General features: G+C 42.2%; 1 long non-coding RNA gene and 1 pseudogene across 1 annotated transcript; both read left to right on the top strand.

The window, feature by feature from the left end:
- Positions 1 to 568: 568 nt before the first annotated feature.
- LOC119339201 lies at positions 569 to 20027 on the top strand (annotated as a pseudogene).
- A 2294-nt stretch (positions 20028 to 22321) lies between these two features.
- On the top strand, positions 22322 to 22846 carry LOC119335429. The gene is made up of 2 exons (XR_005161854.1): positions 22322 to 22461; positions 22567 to 22846. It is a non-coding gene; the product is annotated as an uncharacterized LOC119335429 (long non-coding RNA).
- The last annotated feature ends 4313 nt before the right edge of the window (positions 22847 to 27159 follow it).

Genomic DNA, 27159 nt, shown 5'->3' on the forward strand with positions numbered 1-27159 from the left:
CTTGATATAGAAACCCTAGTCAAGGGGAAAGGAGGAATCGAGCGGCGGAGCCACAACCTCATTATGTAGGAGGATCCCTACGCGGTGGGAAATCGACCGCTTAAGAGAAACGGAAGATAGGCTTATGTGATGCATGCTAAATTAGGAATAAAAAAATCAGTTAAACCAATGGGCACTACTAGGAAAAAGCTTATAGACAGATGCTTACTAGTAGCGCGCTATATTGCCCCGCGCTACTACTACTTACTAGTAGCGCGCTATATTGCCCCGCGCTACTACTACTTACTAGTAGCGCGTGGCCAAAAAAATACGCTACTAGTAAATATCTCTAACCGTGCCCCACGAACAAACCATAGTAGTAGCGCGGGTTCTAAAACCTACGCTACTATTATGTGGATAGCTGTAGCGCATGCGCGGCAACCACGCTACTAGTATACTCCCACCCTCACCCCACGCCACCAACAGTCCCACTCCACCCTCCACCCGCCCCGTTTATCTCAAAAAAAATAAATTCACCCAACCCCGATCCAGATCCCCTCCACCGCCGGCCACCCACCCACCGCCGACGATGATCTCTCGTCCACAGCCGACCATCCCTCCACCGCCAACGTCGACGCCCCCATCCTCTCCCCCTCCACTTCTCTCCGTGGCGACGACCACATCGGGGGCTCCTGGATCCGCGCCGCCGTCGATCGACCTGGGCCGCCAAGGTCGGCTCCTTCCCCACAACCACCGTCGCCGCAGGGAGGAGGTGATTGACGGGAAGCCACCATTGAGCTCACCGCGTCTACTTCTTCTCGGGACGCCGCACTCCTTCTCCGCAACCACCGCCGCCGCCGCCGCAGGGAGATGAGGATTCACGGGGTCGCCACCATGCAACCTCTCCCGTGTACCATGTTTCAGCTGCTGCTGCTGTTGTCTCCATGCTTTGTGTGACGCATCTCCTAATTCAGTATTCTTTCCCTGGTATAATCTAGTTGCGAGGTCAGGGGAAATCGTCTCCGTTTGTCTGCAGTCGACGGGACTAGTCCAATTATTAATAATTTGATAAAGGGGAGATGTGCCCTTTAGCTTACCACCATGTGTAGTTCAGCAAATCAGAGCTCCAAGTACTGCTACTTATATGCGAAATTCCAAATTTTATGGACAAACCTTGTTCTCTTGCCATGGAATTAGAGGCAAACAGATCTGGGTTTACCAGAATAGTTATCATTGGGGCAGTGGGAATTAGAGTATGTGCTTCCTTTTGCCTGGGGGAGTTCTGTGCCGTGTTTTCTCCATTTTGAACCTTGTATCATTGTCAATTGCTTAGTACTGTATGTTCTTACTGATCTGCTGGACAACATGCCTGACAAAGCCTTAATGATTACACTCGAATTGAAGGAAGCCAACATTGATTTGTTTTGCTCTCTGGGTTTATGTGCTTAACTTAATATGTGTTGTTTTCTGATCTTAATTCGCAGGAATGTATGTGGCAAACCATGCTTCAGACAAGATCAGTCAGCCCACAGATAATGTCTACGTCTGCTGCTCTAGATCTGTAAGTGTTTTATATTTCTGCAGAAGATTGGGCACATTGTCATGTTGTTTATCACATTTTATTGTGATATTAAGTTGTTTGAGGATGCATCATTGAAAGCACAAGTGCTCCCTGGGTGATTTTGGTAATTAATGTCAACATATCTCTTGTTGGACTAACACTTTTACCTAGTATGTTTCAGATAAATTCAACAATGAAGTGGCATGGACTAGAGGATGTGGAACCCCTTCAAGATGCTAAGGATAAAGGATTGGCTCAAGCTCCAAGCACAAGACTCTACATTTTCTATTTTAGTGATCCAAGATCACATTGAGTCTATAGGAAAAGCCAATACTATCAAGAGGGGATGAGGTGTTGCTTAATGGCTTGCTTGCTCAAAGTGCTTAGTGATATGCTCCAAAGCCATCAACTACTTTCTCATATCCACATATGACCCAAACCAAAAGTCCAACTCGGCCCCATCGATTCTTTCTATCCGGTGCCACCGAGTTCAGATGTCATAGCCACTGCCACAAACCCTAGGCAAATCGGTCTCACCGAAATGGGATTGTAATCTCTCTGTGTATGTCCATTACCAAAATCGGTCCCATCGAGTTTGTGTAATCGGTCCTACCGAGATTACAATGCAAACTCTCTGTTCCTCTTCGTACCATTTTGGTCCAACCGAGATTAGCGAATCGGTCCCACCGAGTTTGCCTGACCAACTCTCTGGTTAACTTATTACCAAAATTGGTCTCACCGAGTTTGAGTAATCGGTCTCATTGAGATTACGTTATGCCCTAACCCTAACCATACCGGTCCTACCGAGTTGCATGTCGGTCCCACCAAAAATCCTAACGGTCACATTATTTGCTAAATCGGTCCGACCGAGTTTCACGATTCGGTCCCACCGAGATTGGTAAGTTGCGTGTAACGGTTAGATTTTGTGTGGAGGCTATATATACCCCTCCACCCACTCTTCATTCGTGTAGAGAGCCATCAGAATGTGCCTACACTTCCAGCATTCATTTTCTGAGAGAGAACCACCTACTCATGTGTTGAGACCAAGATATTCCATTCCTACCATATGAATCTTGATCTCTAGCCTTCCCCAAGTTGTTTTCCACTCAAATCTTCTTTCCACCAAATCCAAATCCTGTGAGAGAGAGTTGAGTGTTGGGGATACTATCATTTGAAGCACAAGAGCAAGGAGTTCATCATCAACACACCATTTGTTACTTCTTGGAGAGTGGTGTCTCCTAGATTGGCTAGGTGTCACTTGGGAGCCTCTGACAAGATTATGGAGTTGAACCAAGGAGTTTGTAAGGGCAAGGAGATCGCCTACTTCGTGAAGATCTACCCTAGTGAGGCAAGTTCTTCGTGGGCGACGGCCATGGTGGGATCGACAAGGTTGCTTCTTCGTGGACTGGACCCTTCGTGGGTGGAGCCCTCCATGGACTCGCGCAGCCGTTACCCTTCGTGGGTTGAAGTCTCCATCAACGTGGATGTACGATAGCACCACCTATCGGAACCACGACAAAAATATCCGTGTCTCCAATTGCGTTTGCACACTCCAAATCCCTTCCCTTTACATTCTTGCAAGTTGCATGCTTTACTTTCCGCTGCTCATATACTCTTTGCATGCTTGCTTGATATGTATTGTGATTGTTAAACTTGTGCCGAAACTCCACTTCCACTTAAAGAAATTAAAAACTGCAACTTTTTCACTTAGTGTGTAATCACCCCCCCCTCCAAACACCTCTTCTCGATCCTTTCAATTGGTATCAGAGCTTTGGTCTCCATTGCTTTGGTTTAAACACCATTGGAGGAAGATGGATGAGTCTACTTTGGGGAGTTTTAGACATAGAGTGCCTATACTTGATGGAGAGTACTTTCATGAGTGAAAAAATGAGATGCTTGTGATTTTCAATGAATATCATTTGAACAAGTACATTGCTAGCCCTTGTGCACCTAATGTTGATCCTATGCATCCTACTCTTGATGAGTCAATTGACATGATCCGCAATCTCAGAACTGTTAATCTTATCACTAGAGGCTTGCCTAGAAACTTGATTGGATGTTTGCCTACTCTTGAGTGTGCCTACACTATATGGAAATTTCTTGAGGAACGTTTTCCAAATTATTCCTTGAAAAGTCTAGATGAAATTCTCCATAAGTCTTTTGCCTTGAGTAAGATGAATTCCAATGATCCTATGTTTGGTGATTGTCTATTTGAGCTTACAAACCTCATGCGTGCCAAAGGAGATGTTGGAATTATTAGAGATATTATTTCCAAAGCCATTAAAATTCATAAAGAAGATCATTGTCAAACTCACTCTAACGAATCACCTTCTCTAGGATTTGATCCACCACATGACGATGTTGAGCATGGATACTATGATGAGGATGATGATAGTGACTTTGATCTTGATGATGCAATGAGACATTTTGGTCTTATGGCAAATCTTCAGGGATATATGGCAGGAGGAAAGGAATGGGTTCTCGATAGTGGATGTACCGATCACATGACTGGAGATAAAGATATGTTTCATGAGCTTGCTGAAATGACGGCCCTCGAAAGTATGTCACTTTCGGTGACAACTCAAAGGGTAAGGTGGTTGGCCTCGGTAAGGTGGCCATCTCACATGATAGCTCCATTCAAAATGTTATGCTCGTTGAATCTCTTGGATACAATTTACTTTCAGTATCTAGACTTGCTGATTTTGGTTTCAATGTCCTATTTACTGAAGTAGATTTCCAAGTGTTTCCTAGAGATAATCATAAAATGGTCTTTACCGGTATACGTAGAGGTGATCTATACATTGTTGATTTCACTAAAAAGGTTCAACCTAGAACTTGCTTCATCGCTAAATCCTCTAAAGGTTGGTTGTGGCATAACGATTAGGTCATGTGGGCATGCGAAACCTTGACAAGCTTATTAAAGGAAATCATATCCTTGGTGTTAATGATGTCATATTTGATAAGGATAGACTTTGCAGTGCTTGTCAAGCAGGTAAACAGGTTGGAGGAAGGCATCCCTTGAAGAATATCATGACCACAAGGAGGCCACTCGAGCTACTTCACATGGATCTTTTTGGTCCCAACGCCTACAAAAGTCTCGGTGGAAATTCTTTTGGTCTAGTTATAGTTGATGATTTTTCAAGATTTACATGGGTGTTCTTTCTTGATGATAAATCGCAGGTCCAAAAGATCTTCAAAAACTTCGCTAGGAAGGCCCAAAATCAATTTGAAGTGAAGATCAAGAAGGTTCGCAGCGACAACGGAACGGAGTTCAAGAACGCAAATGTGGACACCTTTCTTGATGAAGAAGGAATTTCACATGAGTTCTCGGCTACGTACACACCTCAACAAAGTAGAGTTGTTGAGAGGAAGAACCGGACGCTCATCGAAATGGCGAGAACGATGCTTGATGAGTACAAGACGCCAAAGCACTTTCGGGTGGAAGCGGTTGAGATAGCTTGTCACGCAACAAATCACTTGTATCTTCACAAGCTACTTGGCAAGACGACATACGAGCTCCTCACCAGTAACAAACCCCAAGTTGGATACTTTCGAGTATTTGGCTCAAAGTGCTACATTCTTGATAAGCATCGTCATTCTAAATCTGCCCCTAAGTCTCATGAAGGTTTCCTACTTGGTTATGGCTCAAACTCTCACACTTACCGTGTCTACAATAATTTCACCCGAAAGGTTGAAGAGACAGTAGATGTGAAGTTTGATGAATCTAGCGGCTCGCAAGTAGAGCAATTGCCAATTGATGTAGGAGACAAAGACCCCTCGGAAGCAATCCAAGACTTGTCTATTGGCAAGATTTGTCCAATGGAGGTGAAGGAGAGTACCTCGTCCGTCCAAGTAGAAGCTTTCACCTCACGACAAGGTGAACCAAGAGTTGATATGGAAGCATCCACAAGTGGGACACATCAAGATAAAGAGAACGAGGAAGTACACCAAGATGAACGTCAACAACCTCCTTCTCCACCACGACAAGAGAACGAAAATGTCAACAATTAAGAAGGCCCAGAAGAAGAACAAGATGAAGAAGATGTTCCATCAAGATCCAAGCAAAAGCTTTCACGAGTTCGAGCAAGAGTTGCTAAAGACCATCCCGTCGAGCAAATCTACAATGATATCCAAACCGGGAGAATCACTCGCTCGAAAACTTGTTTAGCTAACTTTTGTGAACACTATTCATACATCTCTAGCATTGAACCTATGAAGGTTGAAGAAGCTTTGGAAGATCCGGATTGGATAAACGCCATGCATGAAGAGCTACACAACTTTGAGAGAAATCAAATTTGGACATTGGTTGAGAAGCCCGACAACAACCACAACATCATCGGTACCAAATGGGTGTTTCGCAACAAGCAAGATGAAGATGGACAAGTAGTTCGCAACAAAGCACGTCTCGTCACCCAAGGCTACACTCAAGTCGAAAGTATGGACTATGGTGAGACATATGCCCCCGTTGCTAGACTTGAGTCCATTTGCATCTTACTTGCCTATGCTAATCACCATGATATCACCTTGTACCAAATGGACATTAAAAGTGCTTTTCTAAATGGTGAAATAGAGGAGGAAGTTTATGTTAAGCAACCTCCCAGATTTGTCAATCCTAAGAAACCTAATCATGTTTACAAACTTCACAAAGCTCTTTACGGTCTTAAACAAGCTCCTAGAGCATGGTATAAATGCTTGACCAAGTTCCTTATTGAAAAAGGCTTTGAAATTGGAAAAATTGATTCTACTCTTTTTACTAAAAGGGTTAACGGAGAACTATTTGTGTGCCAAATCTATGTTGATGATATTATATTTGGTTCAACTAACCCTCACTTTAGTGAGAAGTTTGGAAAGCTAATGTCAGAGAAGTTTGAGATGTCTATGATGAGTGAACTCAAATTCTTTCTTGGTTTGCAAATCAAGCAAACTAAGGAAGGTACCTTTGTCTCTCAAACAAAGTACACCAAGGACTTATTCAAGAAGTTTAATATGCAAGAATGCAAAGGTATGACTACACCCATGCCTACTAGTGGACATCTTGATTTGACCAAAGATGGTGAATCGGTTGATCAAAAGGTTTATCGCTCTATGATTGGTTCATTGTTATATCTATGTGCCTCACGTCCCGATATTATGCTAAGTGTGTGCATGTGTGCACGATATCAAGCGGCTCCTAAAGAATGTCATCTTAAGGCCGTGAAAAGGATAGTGAGATACTTAATTCATACACCAAATTTTGGCATTTGGTATCCAAAGAGGGCCTCTTTCAATCTTGTTGGCTACTCCAACTCGGACTATGCCAGTGACAAGGTTGATAGAAAGTCCACTTCGGGTACTTGTCAATTTCTTGGTAGATCTCTTGTGTCTTGGTCTTCCAAGAAACAAAACTCGGTATCCTTATCCACCACCGAAGCGGAATACATTTGTTGACACACGAACACGTCACCGTGTACCCTCGACGCCGGGGGTGATGCACCGCAGCTCACGTCGAAGGAGACCCAACCGACAGCGCGATACGCAAGACAGTCGGCGGGCGCTTTTGTAGACCCGAAGCCCCGCTTGCCCGGAAGGGACTCCGTCAGGGCTCGCGGCGGCTATGGGCTGCTCCAGGTCGATTCGCTCGCCCCTAGAGCCTCGTGGATCCGCAGCCCTCCAGCATGAAGAACAAACGAAGAACGAGAAGAAAGATACAAGGGAGAGACAAAAACTAGATGAACACGAAAAAGTAGTAGATTGATTTGTTCGATTGTGTGTTGTTCAATCGGCCGTCACCCCCAACATATATAAGAGGCGGCTGGACTTCCCGTACAAGAAAAGGATTCATCTAGGCTTTCCTTACAAGAAAATTGCATCAATTCACGTCCAAAACCCTAGTCAAATTCGGACTAGTTTTATCCGAACTTTCCAAAACTGTTCGGTTTAAACTGATTGTACCTTGCTGGTATTTATTGTGATGGCAAACAACCTCGGATGGAAACGAGTCCAAAAGAAATCTTGACCGTTTCGATGAGACGAACATCTTTCATGTTGAATGCTTTTTCATTAGAGGTCATCCCGAGGGTCAAATCGCTCGTGCAAAATAGCAAATTATTCACGCATCTCATCAGACACACCCACATATGTGTCTGGTTCCGGGCGTCATATTTTGCTCGCTGGAGGGTCTCATTGCGCGGGCTCTAACTTTTGCATACGACCTTGGATTGCGACGATCTTTATATCAAAATCGATCGTTTCGACGAGACAAAGACAATTCGTGTAAATAATTCTTCCATACGAGGCCGTCTTGGGGGCTTAATCAGCCGAACAGTGTTCTGGATACAAAATCCAGTACTTTGAGCACAACTTCGGCCTTAGAGATGAGGTCGGATGGCTATGACTTAAACATCAAAGTTGTTCCTCTCGGCGATGTGAAAATTTCCATGCTGAAATCCCTCTCACTCAAAGCCATCCCATTTTCTATTTATGTCATGCCAAAATCTGGTGTCAACACATGCCCCCCTGTTTTTCGGCAAAGCTTGCACGCCGAAAAATAATATGCACGGTGTTTGTTCTAAGGACGATGTCAATACTTCATCGGCCATTTATTTTTCTTAGGGCGATAATTATGTATCGGCCATTGCCTATTTAGGCTTCTTGCCACACACTCGGGTGGTATTTCTTCAAGTAATTGCCATTGAGAGCTCGAGGTAACAATGCCCCTTGTACAGATTCCACCAAATATGAGTTTCCGGGAACTATTCTTGTAATCCTAAAAGGACCTTCCCAACTTGGAGACCACTTCCCAAATTTTTTATCTCTTGAACCAATCGGCAGAATCACTTTCCAGACGAGATCACCAACTTGAAAATTCTTCAACTTAACTTTCTTATTGTAAGCTCTTGCCACCCTCAACTTGTCTCTCTATATGGCCCTCAAAGCAGCCAAACGTTTATCGGCAACTTCGTCAATGTTGTCCATCATTAAGTTATAGAAGTCTACTGCCGATAAATCATTTTGCTTGGCAATTCTCAAAGCATTCAAATTTATTTCCACCGGTAAAACAACCTCTTGACCATATACTAGCTCATATGGAGTCACCTTTGTAGCACCATGCCTTGATATCCTATGTGCCCACAAAGCCTCAGACAACAACTCATGCCATCTCCTTGGATTATCCTCAATCTTCTTCTTGATGAGTTTGATTAAAATTTTATTGCTGGACTCAGCTTGTCCATTGGCTTGGGCATAATATGGAGAGGAATTGAGCAACTTTATGTTGTAAGATTTGGCAAATTCTCTGACTTGGTGTGACATAAAAGATGAGCCTTGATCTGTAGTCAACATTTGAGGAATGCCGAATCTATGAATAATGTGCTCAGTTATGAATTTAATTACCTCCGCATGTGTCATGTTCTTGAGAGGTACTGCTTCAGACCATTTAGTGAAATAATCGGTTGCCACCAATACGAACCGACGCCCCTTTGAGGAAGACGGATGAATTTGTCCAATAAAGTCTAAACCCCATCCTTTGAAAGGCCACGGCTTGATAATGGGATGTAACATAGCAGCAGGAGCCAACTGAATATCACCAAATTTTTGACAAGCTTCACACCCTTTGTAATATCTGAAGCAATCATTAATCATAGTCGGCCAATAAAATCCAGCACGTCGTAGCAACCATTTCATCTTGGGAGCCGACTGATGAGTGCCACAAATACCTTCATGGACATCCCCCATAGCAACTCTCGCTTGGTCTTCGTCCAGGCACTTTAGAAGAACATCATCAACCGTTCGGTGATAGAGACCATCATCTCTCATTGTGTATTTAAAAGCCATACGCCAAACAGCCCTGTCCACCCTTCTACTAGGATCACACAAATAATCAACAATGGGTTTCCTCCAGTCCTGATTTCCTCCTGCATTGAATATTTCATTAGTGGCCGAAACGGTGGGCTCCGGTTCCGCCTCCCCTATGTTGGCAAGACTAGACATCGGCTTTTCAGAAATAATAAACATGCCACGATCAACATGATAGCCGGATGCTTGCTGTGCCAACTCATTTGCTTTCCAATTGTCATGTCTAGATATATGAGCAATGCTAAAATAATCCAAAGTAGAAATTATATCTAGACATTTATCAAGATAAACATTAAGTGATTCGTCAAAACATTGAAAGACTTTGGATATTTGTTGCACTACTAATAACGAATCACCATAAGCCTCAATATGTGTAACACAAGTAACATCTCTAGGCCGAATAACAATGCATATTCGTCTTTGATCATTGTGCAAAAATATCTTAAGCGGCATGAGGCTTCACAAACTAGCTCCATATGGAGATAAATAAACAACACCAACACTTTGGCCATTGCTACAAATTGAACCATCAAAATATAATCTCCATAGTACTAGAGAGACAAGGCTAATATCACTTAACATGTACCTTGTCTCGGTTCCAATTGAACTAAGGACGATGTTAGAATTCCACACCAGCCATGATCAGATAGTTTCTTAGGACGATAGTTAAGTATCGGCCATTACTATGAGGTTCATGTAACATTCATCCATTAAAACATGTATAGCCGAAATAAACAAATAAAATAGTAATAAAATATTTCGGCCCCTTTGTCTTAGCAACAAAAATGTAACTAACCAAATGTATAGTGATTTGGTAATACTCTGTCATCATATAGAAAATTATGTTGCATCCATGGATCAAAATAAGTCCATGGAGGGTAACTGATCATACCTGTGGATGAATTCCATGGCAAAGACATCAATGGCATTGTTGAAGAAAATGGATGATGTGCTAACCGAAGATTTTGATGTTGTCATGCACACCTTCGGCTTAATTGTTTGTTGCTTCCATCCTTCTCTTTCTTCACTTTTATTGTACTTGTTGCAATTGAAGCATGCACATTGTTTTTGTTTTGATTGATCCTCTTGGGAACCCATACCATGTTCCTCTTTCTCAGCTCTTGTGCACTAAGCTTTTGCAACTTCTTCTTTTGCCAATATGATAAGCCGAGTGGGCACCCCGGCTGTGATTTAGTTTGAAGTAATGGCAATTCTTGTTTTACCTTGTGCACTCTCAACTTCTTCCCATCAGATTTGGCACTTGATTGACTTGCCTCATTGCCTTTTGTAGCCAATGTCAACACTTTAACTGGCTCTTTGTTATTTGAGATCAAATCTGAAGTAGCACACTTACGACCATCTCTTTTCACACGGTAAACTTGCTTTACCACCTCTTTCTTCTTCCTTGAGCTCTGGACTGATTCCTTATGATTGAAACGGTCTTTGACACATGATTGTTCAAATGTTGATCTTCTTGGAGCTGCATAGTATTGATGAGATGGTCTAAAATAAGATGGAGAATGTGTCCTTGTATCATACCTATCCCATGATGAATATGGATCTATATGAGCATAGGGAGGCATCCACGGCACTGGCATTGGCGTCCCAAAATAAGGATATGAATATGTTGCATTAAAACTATCACTTTGCCAATACTGATCCTCATATTTGTGCCTTGGGGGTGATATTGGTTTCTTTGCATGATTTGGCCGATAAGCATTCTTCTCTCCACTCTTCTTTTGATATTTATCCAATAGTTCAGCGAAGGCGATTTTTGATCTCTTACACTTGCGCTTATTTCGGCCTTTATTTTCTTTTGGTTTGCTTTCATCGATCATTGGGTTTGCTCACTGCCCCCCAGTCCTTGGCGTCTCCATTGTAGCTTCGATGGAATTCTTACCCTCAAGATTATGTTCATTATGCTCTTCAACAACATCTTTACTTGAAAGCTTGATCCCATCACCTCCAGTTTTTACCTTCTCTTCAAATGGATCGGCTTGAAGCAGCCGATGCAAAAACTTTTTGCCATCGGGACCAATCAGAATAGACTGGTCATCTCTTGGTGTTTCAACAAACTTCAATTGTCCTTTTTCAATGGCCGATTTAACTATTTGACGAAACATGTTGCAATCCTAAAAATTATGCTTGGACGAATCATGCAACTTACAATACATTCGTCCTTGGATTGATGGCTTAACATGGTGATCAAGAATTGTAATGTAATTATTTTTCAGCAACAAATCAAATATTTTATCACACATGCTTGAATTGAAGGTATATTTCTTGTTTCCCAACCAATCTTGCTGTTTGAACGGCTTTGGAGTTAAGCAAACGAATGGTTCAGATTTGGAATCTCCCCGTTCGGCTATGCATTGTGTTTTCCACTCTATCTCTGATGTCTTTGGATAAGATATTATATTAGCATCGGTTTTCTCAATAGAATTTAACCTTGGCTTTAAATTTCTGAAACGAACATATTTAGAACATACATGTCTCAGTTGAGACCAAGTGTAAGCCAAGTAAGAAATAAGCAAAGCTACCCAACTAGATATGAACTTTAGAGAAAGCAACGGGAAAAGCTTTGGCTGTAACAATAAGTCATTATCGGTCTTTATAAATGGCGCAATGGGTTGACCGATATGTTCCATAACCATTTTACTGCTAACAAGTAAATTACCCTTCTTCATTGGTCTTTCAAAATTAATTATGAGAATATTTCTTATAGATGCATCAATAATGAAGTTGCGACCAAATCTGAAAATAGGTAAATTACTCGCTATGCATACCTCTTCAAATATGTTGGGAGAGCATGATAGTGGTCCCATTTGAAGAACATCTTGCTCCGTCTTTGGTTGGCTCCCCAACACCTTGTCATCATCTTTTTCTTGAATCCGTGCATCATTGCTTTGAAGATTTTTGTCGGCCGAACTTTGTTCGGCTACTTGTTCTTGTCCTTGAAGCTTGTCAATTTCTACGGCACGGAACTCATAGGGCAGGAAGTAGGTTCCATTAACTTCAGAAAAATCAAGCACCGTTGTTTTCCTATGCTTGCCATGCCCTTTCTCAATAACGCTTGCCTCGTTGGATTTTTTGGATTCAGAATATGTACTACTTGATTCAGCTTTTTCAACCGAAGCACTTTCATGTTCCTAATCATCCTTCTTTTCATTGATACTATCAATTGGCAATGCTTCTTTTACCTGAGCCAATTCTTTTTCTATTTGTTTCTGACAGCGAGTGGCAAAATTAGCTTTAAGCTTTTTCTCAATTTCAGCCCACTCCGGATATGATTGCCCCCCAATGCTTTTAGATTCTTTCGGCAATGACACACGGGTGTTGCCGAAATTTTGCAATTGTGTAGGGGGTGTATAATATGATGTAGTACTAGGTGAAGGCATATGCATTGTTGTAGGACCATACTTTTGCTCGCCAATTTTATCAATTGGCAAAGATTCATCTTCTTGCAAAACTCTAGCTTTTATTGCGGCATAATCAGGAAATAGCCCATTTTCATGTTGTTCAAGGCAAAGAGCACTAATCCTCTTATTTTGGGCTAAACTCTTCAATGCAGCCACCACTACCTCATCTTCTACAATATTGGGCACAACTGCTCCTGTAAAATTTGCATTCATTCGGCTATAACCAGGAAGGTGTGAAGCCGAATTATGAGCATCTACAGTTGTGTATGGTGCCGAAGAATTACTAACATGAGGTGTAGCATATGACGGTTGAGAGTAACTGGCCGAATAGCCACTAGTAGCATGGCCAATTCTCTCATTCATCGGCATGGTTGGATTACTATATTGCACAATAGTTGCCGATGAATAAAAGGGTGAAATACTTTCTTGCATGGCATTTGAAATTCTAACTTGGGGTGTTTCAAATTGATTAATCGAACTCATCATGTTGCTCATCGGCATATGAATTTGCTGGGTTGCCGATGCATGTGAGTTGGGATACATATGGTGCATGTTACTAATATCATAAGAAGTTGAAGTATATAAATTACTTTGAATCGGCCCTTGCACGTAGTTAGTTGCATGATTGAAAAAACTTGGGTTGGCCGATAGAGTATACTCATTGAACGATCTAGTAACACCATATGAATTATTTGCATCTACATAAAGGGATTGGGTATTCATATTACCTTTAGACTGCAAACCCTAGATGACGATCTCTTCGTAGCAAGAACGGGCCGGAGACCGTTCGAAGCTTCGTCCCCAGCGGAGTCACCAAAAAGTGTGTTGACACACGAACACGCCACCGTGTACCCTCGACGCCGGGGGTGATGCACCGCAGCTCACGTCGAAGGAGACCCGACTGACAGCGCGATACGCAAGACAGTCGGCGGGCGCTTTTGTAGACCCGAAGCCTCGCTTGCCCGGGAGGACCCCGTCAGGGCTCGCGGCGGCTATGGGCTGCTCCAGGTTGATTCGCTCGCCCCTAGAGCCTCGTGGATCCGCAGCCCTCCAGCATGAAGAACAAGCGAAGAACGAGAAGAAAGATACAAGGGAGAGACAAAAAGTAGATGAACACGAAAAAATAGTAGATTGATTTGTTCGATTGTGTGTTGTTCAATCGGCTGTCACCCCAACATATATAAGAGGCGGCTGGACTTCCCGTACAAGAAAATGATTCATCTAGGCTTTCCTTACAAGAAAATTGCATCAATTCACGTCCAAAACCGTAGTCAAATTCGGACTAGTTTTATCCGAACTTTCCAAAACTGTTCGGTTTAAACTGACTGTACCTTGCTGGTCCTTTTTGTGATGGCAAACAACCTCGGACCGAAACGAGTCCAAAAGCAATCTTGACTGTTTCGACGAGACGAACATCTTTCATGTTGAACGTTTTTTCATTAGAGGTCATCCTGAGGGTCAAATCGCTCGTGCAAAACAGCAAATTATTCACACATCTCATCAGACACACCCACACATGTGTCTGGTTCCGGGCGTCATATTTTGCTCGCTGGAGGGTCTAGTTGCGCGGGCTCTAACTTTTGCATACGACCTCGGATTGCGACAATCTTTATATCAAAATAAATCGTTTCGACGAGACGAAGACAATTCGTATAGACAATTCTTCCATACGAGGCAGTCTTGGGAGCTTAATCAGCCGAACAGTGTTCTGAATACAAAATCCACTTTGAGCACAACTTCGGCCTTAGAGATGAGGTGGGATGGCTATGACTTAAACATCAAAGTTGTTCCTCTCGGCGATGTGAAACTTTCCATGCTGAAGTCCTTCTCACTCAAAGCCATCCCATTTTCTTTTTATGTCATGCCAAAATCTGGTGTCAACAACATTGCCGCTGGTTCATGTTGTGCTCAATTAATTTTGATGACCCAAACTCTTAAAGAGTATGGGATATATGTGAAACATGTTCCATTACTTTGTGATAATGAAAGTGCTATCAAGATTGCTCATAATCCCGTGCAACATTCTCGAACTAAGCATATTGAAGTTCGTCATCATTTCATTCGAGATTATGTTGCCAAAGGGGACATTAATCTTAAACATGTTCGCACCAATAAGCAATTAGCGGACATTTTCTCTAAACCACTTGATGAGAAAGTGTTTTGCAGGTTAAGAGATGAATTGAACATCATTGATGCTTCAAACTTGGAGTAGGAACTCCACTTGGTACATGCAAGACATGAGCCTATGACTAATCCTTGATATTTCTCTTATGATGACTATCTTATGTCTTGGATATATTTGCACCTTGCATGTTATCTAACCCATGTAGGTACTTGGATGAATCTAAATCTATGAGATTGCAACTCACTCACATCTTGAGCAATCTCTACATCACCAAGTCTCTACACAATGGTGATTGAAGATAAGGAAGCATAAAACCACTCAAACATATCCTTTGACAAATTTATTATTGAAATTCATGATTGTCATTTTGGATACACAAGTGCTCTTTCTTGCAAAAACTAACCCATGTAGGTAGATGAACTCAAATTCCAAATGGTGCTCCCAACTCTTGATGAGCTACATCAACCTTGAGTAACCCACATAATTTCAACTACATGATCACGATCAACACCACCACCCAAGGTATGTTATTCCATCTTAGAGAAGCTTTACCCCAAGTCATGAGTCAAAGCAAATCGACAAGATGTGAATACATCAAGATGCTTAAACAAAAAATGGTAACCCCACTTTGAGCTTAAACGATGAGTATGACCCATGATCAAATGATCTCACTTGACTCCTAAGTCAATATACTCTAACATAGGTGACTTTGTCGCCGACCAATTCTAGATGAAGTTCTCTCGTGTCTTTATTTTCTGTGCTCTAGCATTTGTCTCATGCATATTTGTTTCCCCTTTCAAAAAAAAAACTTCATCTAGATTTCTTTTCTTTTCTATTTGTTCTGCATTCTCTTCATCCAATTAATTGCAAATCTTTCAGTTAATTCCTTGCAAATCCTTGTGAGATCTTACTTGTCTAGTGAGCTGAGGTGACAAGTGTTTTATCTGTGATGAATTCGGTCACACTGGTCCATTGCCTTCGGTCCAACCGAAACTTTTCGGTGCAACCGAAGCATAAAACTCGGAGTCACCGATTTCACAGCAGGAAAGACATTTTGCCACTTGTTTCTGCATTCTTCTTGATCCAGCTCCACTCAATGAATCTTGTCCTCTACCAGCATCACATTCAACTTGCTGCTTTGTTCTGTGACTCTAGGACCAAACCCATTCGTGACAAAGATCCAGAAGAACCCTTCTTGGAAATTGATGTCAAAGGGGGATAGAGAGATCACATCAAAGCTTAATCATATCTATAGGGGGAGAGAATACTCAAGGGGAGAGAGAGTAATCATCAAGGACCCCAGATGCTTGGTGTTCAAGAGGAGAGAAGTCACATGTCTTCAAGAGGGGAAAGACATGTTCATATTTGTTTGTGTGCATTAGCTCTATTTATTCTCTTTGAGCTCTGGTTTGTCTGTTCCCTATCTTCTCCCAGTATCCCATGCTAGATTCAGGGGGAGCAAGACATCTAAGGGAAGGAAATCCTTGAATTCATTGCACATCTTTACCTTTGGGGACATGTCTATATTCTATGTGGTACTTAGTACTCACTCTACATGTCATCCCAGTCTTGGTACTCTTGTGGTTTGTTTTGTTTGCTCTGGCTAGTAGGTGCATCTGTGTTATGTAACCTTGTTTACGCAGGTTCATTTCATCCTAAGCCAACTCAAGACCACAAGGTAAGTATATGCATCACAGTCATGTGTATGAGGAATTCTTGCTGATGTACATACTGTTTGCAAGAAGGACTCATAAGCATGAAGGTACATTTCCCATACTCACATCTTTTGCTCTGATGCATATAGCCAAGATACATATAACACATTGCCTACTCTGTCATGTTTATGCATTCACATGCTCCTATATTTCATATTTACATGATTGCATACATGTAGGGGGAGCTTATGCATGTTACATGTCTTTCCAAAGCTTTACTTGTTATTCTCTATATCTTTATCTAAAGCTTTGATGTATGTTGTCATCAATTACCAAAAAGGGGGAGATTGAAAGCACAAGTGCTCCCTGGGTGATTTTGGTAATTAATGTCAACATATCTCCTCTTGGACTAACACTTTTACCTAGTATGTTTCAGATAAGTTCAACAATGAAGTGGCATGGACTAGAGGATGTGGAACCCCTTCAAGATGCTAAGGACAAAGGATTGGCTCAAGCTCCAAGCACAAGAGTCTACATTTTCTATTTTAGTGATCCAAGATCACATTGAGTCTATAGGAAAATCCAATACTATCAAGAGGGGACGAGGTGTTGCTTAATGGCTTGCTTGCTCAAAGTGCTTAGTGATATGCTACAAAGCCATCAACTACTTTCTCATATCCACATATGAACCAAACCAAAAGTCCAACTCGGCCCCACTGATTCTTTCTATTCGGCGCCACCGAGTTCAGATGTCATAGCCACTGCCACAAAACCTAGGCAAATCGGTCTCACCGATAGGGATCTCGGTCTCACCGAGATGAGATTGTAATCTCTCTGTGTATGTCCATTACCAAAATCGGTCCCACCGAGTTTGTGTAATCGGTCCTACCGAGATTACAATGCAAACTCTTTGTTCCTCTTCGTAACATTTCGGTCCAACCGAGATGAGCGAATCGGTCCCACCGAGTTTGCCTGACCAACTCTCGGGTTAGCTTATTATCAAAATTGGTCTCACCGAGTTTGAGTAATCGGTCTCACCGAGATTACGTTATGCCCTAACCCTAACCATATCGGTCCTACCGAGTTGCATGTTGGTCCCACCGAAAATCCTAACGGTCACATTATTTGCTAAATCGGTCCGAACGAGTTTCACGATTCGGTCCCACCGAGATTGGTAAGTTGTGCGTAACAGTTAGATTTTGTGTGGAGGCTATATATACCCCTCCACCCACTCTTCATTCGTGTAGAGAGCCATCAGAACGTGCCTACACTTCCAGCATTCATTTTCTGAGAGAGAACCACCTACTCATGTGTTGAGACCAAGATATTCCATTCCTACCATATGAATCTTGATCTCTAGCCTTCCCCAAGTTGCTTTCCACTCAAATCTTCTTTCCACCAAATCCAAATCCTGTGTGAGAGAGTTGAGTGTTGGGGAGACTATCATTTGAAGCACAAGAGCAAGGAGTTCATCATCAACACACCATTTGTTACTTCTTGGAGAGTGGTGTCTCCTAGATTGGCTAGGTGTCACTTGGGAGCCTCCGACATGATTGTGGAGTTGAACCAAGGAGTTTGTAAGGGCAAGGAGATCGCCTACTTCGTGAAGATCTACCCTAGTGAGGCAAGTCCTTCGTGGGCGACGGCCATGGTGGGATAGACAAGGTTGCTTCTTCGTGGACCCTTCATGGGTGGAGCCCTTCGTGGACTCACGCAACAGTTACCCTTCGTGGGTGGAAGTCTCCATCAACGTGGATGTACGATAGCACCACCTATCGGAACCACGACAAAAACACCCGTGTCTCCAATTGCGTTTGCACACTCCAAATCCCATCCCTTTACATTCTTGCAAGTTGCATGCTTTACTTTCCGCTGCTCATATACTCTTTGCATGCTTGCTTGATATGTATTGTGATTGTTAAACTTGTGCCAAAACTCCACTTCAACTTAAAGAAATTAAAAACCGCAACTTTTTCACTTAGTGTCTAATCACCCCCCTCTAGATACCTCTTCTCGATCCTTTCAATCATTCAGTTAGTCTATTTCATAACTTAATCTTACTTTTACTTCTTAATGATTATTACCTAAATCAATGAGTAGGGTATGTTTGGTTGCTTGTGTTGATAATAAACAAAATAACAAAAGCTAGCAAGACAAGAGTTTGTGTTTTGCTTTCTCATGCCGCAATTTGTTCGTTGCTTCCAACATTGCTTGTCTTGTGGAAGAGTGGAACTCTTGAGTTATCACACCACCATTAGTTTTCATCGTTTGTGTTAATTTTTGGTAGTCAGATATCCCATTCTCTATTCATATGTCTCACATGTAGCATGTTATCTTGCAGGCTGCTGATAGACAAATTATTTCAGATTATGTGCGCTATTTTCTCCATGAACACATGTAAGTACTCTCTTTTTTATGACTTCCACTTCTTGATCCTGGCCCGGAAAAGGTGCAAAATACAGTTTTTTGCTCCTAAATCAGAGTAGGATGGCCCCGAATAAATTAAATAGAACTTAAATTTCAGTTGTCAATATGATTGTAGTCAGTTGAATGTTTGATTTGCAAGTTAGCTGATGTTAGATTTGTCCTCCTTGTACAAAATTCAGCTTGGGCAACCAGCTACCGTGAAAGTTGCATCCAACTTAGTTAGGTTGCTGGCCTATCAGAACAAGGTATGTCTTGTCATCACAAGAATGTTGATGGCGCTTAATGTTTGTTTGCCTTCTTTAGACACATCATGTCATTTCTCATATTTGTTATCAACGCCCAGAGCATGTTGCAAGCTGGATGATAGTCGGTGGATGGGATAAATATGAGGGGGGCCAAATTTACTCGGTACCTCTTGGTGGAACAATCTTGAGGCAGCCATTCGCAATTGGAGGTAAGTTTTCCCCAATAGAGGTGGAGCATTCCTTGCCTATACTTGAATTTACATCCTTGAGTAGCTTCTAGCACTTGTTTGCAACAAACCTGGTGCAGTCTGGCAGGCTTGTACTCACTTACTTGCTTGTGGTTCGTAAAACACACTGGGTTATAATCACACTTCTTATCCTGGTTTAATGCAATCTGGCTGCACTTAGTGCTGAGAAACACCGAGCATATAGTTGTGTTAATCCAGCTTTAGTGTATACTATGCCAGGTGCAGATTCTCACACTTCTATGTTATTGCTGTCCTTTTTCAGGATCTGGTTCCAGTTACATGTATGGGTTGATGGATCATCAATGGAAAGAGGGTATGACCCAGGAAGAAGCTGAGGTACGTTATTTAGTTTCTTCTGAGGAACTTCAGAGTATCAGTAGATCTTTTCTGGTTAAAAAAGAAGTGCTAGGACATACTTCCTACGTCCCAAAATAAGTGGCGTGGCTTTAGTTCGAATTTGTTAATAGTACTATTTCGTTGACTTGATGCTTTGCGTACTAACAAGTTTTCACTTTCCCGGTGGGCGCAGAGGTGATTGACGCTGACTAGCGCGGCCCGGTGACGCTGTGCCATTCAACCACTCGGAGGCTTACTTCGCCGTGAAGCCCGGTGGCCACGTCACACAAATGATCGTCTAGGTGATTTCGACGCCGAAGGTCGCTGAGGTGGAGGACCTCGACGCATCGTCCGAGGAAGGGAGGATTCGTGTCCACCGACATCTGAACTCCGAGCCTTGTAGATACATCTAGAGAAGTGGTCTGTTTAGGTTGGTAGTAGACCACTAGGGAAGGTACCCATCTTACGATGATGGTTGTGTGTGTCTGATGTTAAATGGATCTTGAGATGGTTCTGTGATTTTGTGTCTGATGTTAAATGGATCTTGAGATGGTTCCGTGATGTTGGTTTGGTTTGCACTCGACGTATTACCATTCATGAATACTACATCTAATTTTTATTTTTTTAATCCCTAAATTGTTAGTAGTAGCGTGGGTCAAAAGTGAGGGCTACTATTAGTTAGGTTAGTAGTAGCGTGGGTTTTAGGTTAGTAGTAACGCAGGTGCACACGCGCTACTACTAACGTTTTAGCCATAGCGCGGGGTAAAAAACGCGCTACTGCTAAAAATTAGCTGTAGCGCCGTAGCAGTAGCGCGGGAACCCACGCTACTGGTATGCAAAAAACCCACGCTACTGGTAGTGTTTTTCCTAGTAGTGGGGAGAGGAAAAATAAAAAAAATCGGTTGGGTATCCCTTCATTCGATGGGAGTTGTGGGAACCAACGAGGACTAGTATGCATTGCCATTTAATAATAGATGGCCCTTAATAATAAAGAGAGAGATTATAGACATGTGATTGATTCCTTTCCATCAGTGTAGCATTATTTTACCAACATTGATTCCTTTCCGTAGATCTGGTCTTGAAAGAATGATTAGTAAGATTGATTTCTTTTGATACGACATTACTAAATATATCGAAGATTGATCTACATTATTTGTGTAGAATTGGAAGGTAAAACCGGATTAAGTACATAAGTGGGCTAAAAGCTGGTTTAAATAAATTGGTGGGATTAAAAAAAATTGGTGGTGGAGGTTTAACCGGAATAGAGGCGACCCTACCAACTCATCATGGCATATAGGTCTGTGTTGAGTTTGATAACATGTCAAGCACAAAACAATAGGTTGGTCACAAAAAAAATGAATAAAGAAGGAAACCAAAAAGGAAAACTTTGAAAAAAACACGTGCACGCGTCAAATGGGTCGGCAACATTGATTATAGTTGATTTTTTATAAGATTTGATTTGATTTGGGTATGAGTAATGGAAGGCAAGGAAAGTTTGGTTTTAGTTGAGATTTTGCTAAGATCTGGTTTGATTGAGTTAATGCTTGACGTTGTTTTGAGAAAGTGCTGATTTGTTTTGTTTTGTTTTAGGAAAGTGTCGATTCTAATAGTATGCCGAGCACAAAATAATATGTTGGTTATAAACAAAGAAACATAATAAAGGAAACAAAAAAAATAAAACATAGTAGAAAAATGAAAAAAAGTACACGCGCACGTTCCAAATGGTCCGGCCAATTTTGACTATAGTTGATGTTCTGGCAAGATTTGATTTGGGTATGAGTAGTAGAAGTTTGTATTTCTTGAGATTTTCTTAAGATTTGATTTGATTGAGTTAATGCATGACATTGTTTTGGGAAGTGCCGATTTGTTTGGATTTTGTTTTCAGAAAGTGTTGATTCTAATAGTATGTTGGTCTTATAAAAAATAGAAGAAAAATAATATGTTGGCCTTATAAAACAAAATCAACACTTTTTTACTATAAAAAATCTTCACTTTACTGGCTTTAATTTAAAATTGGCTGCCCATTTTACACTTCCTGACATACTATAAGACCAGCATGACAATTCAAATCAACACTCTATTGGTCTTATATAAAACAAAATCAACACTTTTTTATACTTCATTTTTTATAAGACCATGTGAATGTGCCGAGAACATAATAATATGTTGGACTTACAAAAATGAAGTATAAAAAAAGGAAAACCAAAAAAGAAAAAAAAGGTGTGAACATGCCAAATTGGCAGCTAATTTTGACTATAGTCGATGTTTTGGTAAGATTTGATTTGATTTGAGTATGAGTAGTGGAAGGCAAGTAAATTTTGGATTTCGTTGAGATTTTTTTTATGATTTGATTTCAATGAGTTAACACATGGCATTGATTTGATTTGATTTGATTTGATTGGAGATTATATCAAGCAGATCTCCAAGACTACTATCTTTCCCTCAATATAAACACAAGCACCCACGCAAAGAACATGAATTCGGTAAAATCAACAAACAACATTAGAAGAAAAGGAATAGCTAACTATCTCCCATGGCACGTATGCAGAACAACACACGGGCCCTATGCTTCGTAGCTCTTGTAGTCATGGCCACCACTGTCTTCTCAGGTCATGCAGCAGGTCATTACATAGGTATGGCTTTCTTCTTCCTTTCCTGATCCTTTCACTCGTATTTGGATACACAAACATATATTTTCCTGGTGGGTTATATGTATTTCTATTATGCTTTCTGCACAGATACTGACCTGCTGTGTACACCTGTGGAGTATTGTTCGCCGCCAGTCCGAGCTAGTGGCAACATTGCGTGCAAGGTTAACTGTGTTAACCGAGGTTATGCCAAGGACAAGAGCAGTTGCCAGGAAGGCAGTAGTGGCACATGCTGTTGCGGAAAAAACTAAGAACCATGAAATGAGTTTATATATGTACTAGAAAATATTGCATGAAGGTGAATGCTTATATTGTTTGTGTGAAACCTGATTCAGTTCATACAAAACAATTAATAATAAGCTATTGATAATTGTTGTTTAAGTATATGTTTTTCCATTGCGACCCTAAAATCATTTTATCGCCATGACATACCAAAATAAACCATTATTATGACGTCAAATAATGAGAAATTAATCAACAAGATTGGAAGTCTCACACCACTATGGAACAAGGCATAGAATATCCCTGACTGTAGTCATTATAGGGAACGAGCCATATATATAGGATGAGTCTATTCTAACAACACCCTTAAGACCTTATTCTAACAACAAAAACCTTATTCTGTACACACACCAAACCGACCCACGAGGCGCACCATGGAAAGAAAAAATACCCCGCCTGGCCCACTCCTTCGACTATCTCACTCCCCCCCCCCACCGCACGGTCGCCCCCAAGCCCCACTTCCCCATAGACCCTCACAATCGCAACTGCAATCGCACCCCAAATCCCCGCCATCTTCTTCGTCTCCGGCAGTCCATCCACGCTCCCAGCAATCTAGCGCCCCTGTCACCCAAGCCACCAGATCCGAGTGCTCCCCCACCCACCCAACCTTCCACCGCTGCCCCACCACTAATACTCCCTGCCAGCCTGCCGGCACGGATCTGGCAGCACCATCCCAGGCGCCTCCCATGGCTACCGGTGCGGATCTGGCCACACCGTCCCAGGCATCTCCCGCGGTTTTCGATGTGGATCTAGGTGTGCCGGCCCCAGGCACCTCGCACGGCTACCAACATGGACCCAATTGGCGCCTCCCCAAGGCGCCCGACATGGCTGCCAGCGTGGATCCTGGTGCGCCGTCCTTAGGCTGGTCACAGTGGGGAGGAACTTAGGAGTAACATCACACACTTCAATACAACTTTGTTTATGTGGCACGTATTTAATGAAGAGAGAGGTGCTTGTGGTAACTAACTAAGTTACCGGAACATCACACACTCCAAGAAACAATGAGTCTATAACCTAATAAATACATCGTTGCATGACACTACATAGATGTTCCTACCCACTATGGAGGTAGTAACATAGTCTAGGGAAGTGTGAAGTTACTAGCTTATGTTCTTGCCCATTGTGACCAGCCTTAGGCGCCCCATGCTGCTGTCGGCGCGGATCCGAGACCGCCTCCCACCATGGGCCCAATCTCCCGTCCCTTCTCAAGCAGCCTTTTCCAGTTCCCCCTTCTCCAGTGGATCCTGCCATGTGTGCAAGCGTTCTTTCCAACTGTGTATGATTTGCATCATTCTGATGAGCGATTTAAAAAAACACAAAAATACGCTCGCTGCCACTTGTCGGATGCCCATTATTTTTGAAACTGCTCTTAAATCGTGAAGAATATCGAAAAGTGTTCAATGTGATAGAGTTGCTCCTAATCCATAGCTTTCCAATGGAATATTACACGCCTCATTCCGACGAACGGTTTGAATATTGCATCGCAAACAGTACCAAAAAGGGCATGGAGTTTTTTTTCTGCTAACATTGCAGTGTAGTTTTGCTAGCAATGAAGTTCTTTTAGCCTCCGGAGGAGGTTTAGAAGTTTATGGAAATAACATCGACCAGAAATAAATATTCCTGAAACTTTACTACATAGTAATTTTTTATGATTGGGTTGTTTAGATTTAGGACATGGTAATTGATTTACTACATATTGCTTCACTTTTACTATGAATGAAGTGGTTGCTTTTACGGTGGGTGTAGGCACGTGTTATGGATTAGTTTAATTCGTTGGTGTGCGTGGTGGTCGGAGCGCAGAATAAGACATTATATATACTAGCACAAATGCCCGTGCGTTGCAACGGAAGAAATAAACTCTGACACATCCCTAGCGAGTCATTTGTGTTCCAATTCTCCTCTTAGTCATCGATGTCGATGATAGTAACTTGCCCACCTATTGCAACAAATGTGATCAGTCCTAAGGTGGTGACCTTGGTCATCACACTCACCATGCCGATTTCGCGAGCTCCTACCTGCACCAGCTTGTAATTCCTCATGCGTTGCAACCGTCACATACATATTCGTGTCGATCAAAACCTATCATGTTATAACATGTCAGGCGATCCATTTTTTTATTGAGCGCGCGCACAACAATAATTATTAATGCAAATTAAATTATGGTTTGAGGCCATCAATTTCTTGACTCAACATAAACCAAATAGACTTCATTGTCGCCACTGTCCACCTTCTTCATTTCTAACATGAAGTTGGGCATCTCTCCGGCAAAGAACTATGTCGTGTCGTTTCAGCATGGCCATCGAACCATAGTTTAAAAAACTGAATAGGCAACCAAATAGGTGAGGCTACCTGTTAAGGTTCTCACTGGTTGGCCTGTTGGTTCATCTGTTCATTCCTGTCAAAAATGGAAATATTGAAGTTATTAAGAAATTACCATAGATCAAATGAGTATGCATAATATTGGATGTAATCCATTTAAAAAACAGAAAGCGTTGGTGGCCTAGATGGTTGTTGGTCATTTGGCGTTCATTGGCTCAAGGTTAACTGATGGATCCCAAGTTGACGCACTATTTTACGAATATTTTTCAGGTCATAAAAAATGGGCAAGGTGTAGGTTTCAAAATTTTCTTTTGCACCTATTTGAGGGGGGTCCAATTCAGGGTTTGGATGTGTTCTGTGTAAACAATACTCCCTCCATCCGAAAAAGATTGTCCTAAACTTGTCTTTCAAATGGATCCATTTGAGAGACAACCTTTTTCGGACGGAGGGAGTAATTCTTTACAAATTAGAGGTCCAACTAAAGAAACATTACCAGGAGATTAAAAAGCTCCTCCATGAGCCTGGTCTTTTTTTTGATGTATTAGCGTGTGCCCATGCATCTAATCTAATACATCTGCCCATGCACGCAGTGGCACAACGGAATCCTCTCTCACATCTGCCCATGCACCCATAGAGCACAACGGAATTCATTTGCTCTGTTAATTAATAGCAAAATTATTATTTCCTCTTTCATTTTCCAGCGAATTTATTTCGTCTTTAATTCCTTCCCTTCATGCCTCATCGTATGCCCGTGTGTTGTAACAGGCGAAAAAATTAACAAAACCTGCTTCATGTGCCATTACACGCTACTCAGATCCAACTGTAATAAACCTTGAGATAAGGTTACCCTTGTCTATCTAAGATGCATAAGAGCGTGTGTTGCCACGGGTTGCATTATCTTTTTTTCTTTGGATCATGAAGTGTTGATGTGAAGAGGCCACCCCAATGTCCCTAATTGGCGCATATTTAAGCTCTACACTGCCATCAAATGGAAAAATAGTGATGCATAAAATAATTTTTTAGGGAGGAACATACAATGTAATTCATTTAAAGGATTGTCAAAAGATTTGGATTGAATGATTTTGATTATGTAGGTTTTCCTTTTTATTGAAGATTGTTTGATTTTGTAAGATTATATTTCATTCATAATGTTTTTTCGCTATCTGGGCTTGACCCAAACGCAAGAGAAAAATGATGCTATCTCCTGATGGGTCTCTCCCATACTCCCGTTCTAGAACAGATAGATGCATTCCCTTGTCTCAAAAAAAAATGATGCATTCCCTAAAAGAAAGCACAGACAGTTTTTTTAGGGGTACTCCCAACTTTATTATTTGAACAACGTTGGGAATGTCATTCGCTATAAAATCTAAAATGCAGTCCGGTGGTACATCAGGCCAAACCATCTCTAAATCATTGCTAACCTCAACTTTAGCTAAAACATGAGCAGCTAGATTAGCTGTACGCCCTTTATTTACCGAGCGCAAGTGACCTTGTATCGTAGCATCTTTTTTATTTCTTCTATAAAAGGTCCCAATGCTGAGAGCATCGTGCATGTTGTCTTTTGTTTAGGAAAGGATTAGAAAATCCAGCCGACTGATAAAAATCGAGCGGACACGTAACCATCACGTGTACGCCTCTAGAGAGGCCCCTTATCCATCCGTCTCCACCTCCACCGCTCTGTGCTCTCTCGTTCTCTGTCGATCCATCCATCTCTCTCTCTCTCATTCCTATCCACGCGAGAGCTTCCCCGGAGCGTACCGGCACCAGCGCCCCATCTATCTCCAGCCCCTCCCCGCCGACGGTGGCCACCACCAATGCGTCGTGGCCAGCCCGTTGCGTGCGCCCCCCTCCCCTCCGCCGGGCTGTCAGCCAACGGAGTGTCCCCTGGTGACAGATCAGATCCGGGGCAGCTGTCGCTCCTTCCCTTCCCGTGACTCCGGCGCGATGTGCCCCCCTCTGATCTCCATGGGGACCTATGCCGCCCAAATTCGCCTCACATGCATGTCATTCCGGTGTGCTGGCGGCGCGACCCAGCGCTGTTGGGCTACTTTTCGTCTCCGCCAACATCCGCGGTGCCGGCAA

This window comes from Triticum dicoccoides, chromosome 7B, assembly GCF_002162155.2.
Source record: "Triticum dicoccoides isolate Atlit2015 ecotype Zavitan chromosome 7B, WEW_v2.0, whole genome shotgun sequence".
In the NCBI taxonomy this organism is placed as follows: domain Eukaryota; kingdom Viridiplantae; phylum Streptophyta; class Magnoliopsida; order Poales; family Poaceae; genus Triticum; species Triticum dicoccoides.